The sequence below is a fragment of the Thermobia domestica genome, chromosome 18 (assembly GCF_964235325.1).
Source record: "Thermobia domestica chromosome 18, izTheDome1.hap1.1, whole genome shotgun sequence".
In the NCBI taxonomy this organism is placed as follows: Eukaryota; Metazoa; Arthropoda; class Insecta; order Zygentoma; family Lepismatidae; genus Thermobia; species Thermobia domestica.
Genome location: NC_137471.1, coordinates 27,810,010 through 27,813,533, shown reverse-complemented (window position 1 = coordinate 27,813,533; position 3,524 = coordinate 27,810,010). Strand labels below are relative to the sequence as shown.

Below are 3,524 nucleotides of genomic sequence, written 5' to 3'. Positions count from 1 at the left end.
CTTCCGTAATGTCAAAGTCTCTGAACCATAAAGCCCAATGCTCCATATATAGTAATTGAACAATTTCTTCTTTAGTCCAATATTAAGCCTGCTAGTTAAGAGTGATCTTTTCTTGTTGATTGCTTCTTTGGCTGTGACAATTCTCGATCTGTTCTCTCTGGTGCAGTACGCGTCTTTCGTCAAAATACTTCTCAGATATTTGAAATGGTTGATCTCTTCAAGTACTCTTTGTTCTGCTCTGACCCGTAAGGGCGCATTTCCACACGATATTTTCATGACTTTCGATTTTTCGATGTTGTAGTTTCCATTCCGAATACTGAACAGAAGGTTATATGGAAGAACAAATAAAGATGTTGAGGAGGAGCAGTTCGGGTTCAGAAGAGGCAAGGGCACAAGAGATGCTATTGGATTATTAAGGGCGATCGGTGAAAGATTTATAGAAAAAGGGAAAGAGGTGTATGTTGTATTTATTGATCTAGAAAAGGCTTTTGACCGCGTGAATTGGAAATTGTTGTTGGCAGTTCTAACAAAGATAGGGTTGGAATGGAAAGATAGAAGACTCATAAGAAACTTATACATGAACCAACAAGTAAGTTAAAATAGGGGAAGAACTGACGGAAGAGAGTGCAATTGGAAGGGGAGTTGGAGAAGGATGCTGCCTCTCGCCAACACTATTTAATGTCTATCTAGAAGAGATAGTGAAAAAGAGCCTACATGATGATGATGGCATTTCGGTAGGAGGTAGAATGATTAGATGCATAAGATTTGCAGACGATATGGCGCTTCTTGCAGAATCTAAAAAGAAAATCAATAAAATGTTTTAAAAAATGAGAAAGGGCTTTGAAGAATATGGGATGAAAATAAATGTTAGAAAGACAAAAGCCATGGTGATTGGAACGAAGGAGTCTGTGTCAAATATAAAAGTAGGAGGGGAGAAAATAGAACAAGTGAATAGTTTTCGATACCTGGGTAGTATTCTGAGTAATGACATGAAATGCGAACGTGAAATAAAAGCAAGGATAGAAATGGCGAAAGAAGCCTTTAGGAGGAAGAAAAGTCTGTTTTGTGGGACCTTGAATAAAGAGTTGAGAAAAAGACTCATAAAATGCTTCGTGTGGAGTGTTGTACTGTATGGGGCTGAAACGTGGACATTACGTAAAGGTGACGAAAATCGACTGGAAGCCTTCGAAATGTGGGTGTGGAGAAGAATGGAAAGAATTAGTTGGGTAGAGCGGAAAACGAATGAATGAGAGAGTGTTAGAAATGGTGGGTGAGAAAAGAACACTTTTAGATATTATTAGGAAGAGGAAGAGAAACTGGTTGGGACATTGCCTAAGAAGAGATTGTATCATGAGAGACGTCTTAGAGGGTATGGTGGCGGGAAAAAGAGGGAGGGGGCGAAGGAGACTACAATTAATGGATGATATAAAAACAGAAAGATCATACGCGAAGACGAAGAAGTTAGCGGAGGACCGTGGAGCATGGAAGCTTCTCAGCTGCGGCAAGTGACCTGCCAATAAACGCAGAATACCTTGAAAAAAAAAGTTTCCATTCTCACTACGGGAATCAATACTGAAATCAGGAAGTACCCCCACGTAGCGTAGTCGCTAACGCTTTCGCCTTTCGTGCGAGCGGTCCCGGGTTCGATTCCCGGGGGGGGGGGGTGCACTCTGTCGAAAAAGAGTAAAAATCTTTTTCAGGCCAGCCATCCTGAATGAGGTTTTCTTCATTCACACCAGGCAAATACCGGGGTGGTACCTAGGTCGCTTTCTTCCTTCCCTTTCCGCGGATAGTGTGCTCGCCGATGGACGTCATCCCTTATGCGTGACGGGCTAAATGGGCATAGATGTCGAAAGCTCAGAAATCTAAATCCTAAATCTCCTGAAACCAGGAAGTTGTGGTAGATTCATCGCTTCCGGATCCCCTACAGAGGTAACAGCGAATATTATTCTAACAACTCTGATACTAAGAACTGAAGGTTTACTGGAGGTGAAAATTACAGAGATCTCAGGATATCAGCCAGGTGAAATCCGACGATAGAGGCGACGTTTCAAGAACTGACATCGTTCTCGACTTCAGAGCGATTATACTGAGACCAGTTCGTGTGTACTATATATAGTAGAAGTAAAGGAAGGGCTTAAGAATCCGTGTCTCAGATTTTATGGTCTATAGCTTGACACTGATTGGTCGTATTCATATAGGCTTTCTTTATGACTGATGTCCATGTCTGCCTGAGTTGAAATCCTGTATCCCTGTTGACATTCTTGGGTTCGTGTAGTATGGCAAGAGATTCTTTAATTATCCTATCTCAGTGGTTTGAGCTCTTTAAAATAATTTTAGTGTCTGAAAATAAAATTCTATGTCCTTCCGTTATACTGTGTTCTGCCAGGGCTGATTTCTACGGATAAAACAGCTTTATGTATCTCTCATACTTCTTGCATCGATGTTCTATTGTTCGTCCTGTTTGCCCTATGCAAGTTTTCCCGCATTCGCAGGGAATGCAGTATACTCCTGGTGTTTTAAGACCCAAATCATCTTGAACTGGACTAACTGTAAGTAAGTTTCTGATATTTGATGGCGGTTTGTGTATGGTTTTGAGGTTGAGTCTCTTCTTGATTCTTGCAATTTTTCCAGATAGTTTCCCATGGTGTAGGACAGGACTGCGATGTTGATTGGATCTCCAGATTCTGTGGTTCTCTTTTTATTGGAAAAGGTCCTTTTTAGGACCAATCGAATGTCATCTTCCTTGTATCCATTCTGCAGTAAGGTCTTCTTGAGATGTGCAAGTTCACTGGAGAAGCTTTTTTGGTCTGAAATGGCTTTTGCTCTAAGCGCAAGTGTGTTGATGACTGAACTGTATCGTGATTTATGGTGAAAGCTGCTTCCATTAAGATAAACGTCAGTGTGGGTAGATTTTCTGTAAACACTGTGGCCCAGACTTCCATCAGGTTTGCGACGAATGAGGATATCTAGAAATTGTATGCAGCCTTCTGTTTTATAACGACTCTATAGAAAAGCGTCGTCAACCTGGTCCGTCTGGTAAGATATATGTTACGAAGCGATAATAACTTTTCTTTATGCAAGAATCAACGCAAAGATTCAAAGATCATTAGTCTCACCTTTATTGCTGGATATGTCTTAAATATTCTTTTTAAGACTGTAAAATACATAAATTCACTTGACTAGGTCAACACATACCATGTACATAGCCACAACTATATCCCATAATAATCTCTTACACATATTAAAAACATTCTTCTTTTCTGTTAATTTAAAATGAACATTCTACTAAGTATATTACATATTTATGAGCACTTTTTGCCCACGGTACAGGTAAATATCATACAAACCAAAGTATTTCGTTATAGAAAATGTCGCCCGATAAAGGGACTGAATATAAAAGTCATGAGTATGCTTGGCTTTTATATTCAAGAACCACTGGTCTGATTAGATTAATGTTCCTTATATTTTGATCACACCTCATATATTTTTTTTTTGTTAACTCTCATATATATAAAATATTG

General features: G+C 39.6%; 1 non-coding gene across 1 annotated transcript; it reads left to right on the top strand.

Annotated features, from left to right (window-relative positions):
* The first annotated feature begins 1,588 nt into the window (after positions 1–1,588).
* Positions 1,589–1,662, top strand: TRNAE-UUC (transfer RNA glutamic acid (anticodon UUC)). Its single transcript has one exon. It is a non-coding gene; the product is annotated as a tRNA-Glu (tRNA).
* The last annotated feature ends 1,862 nt before the right edge of the window (positions 1,663–3,524 follow it).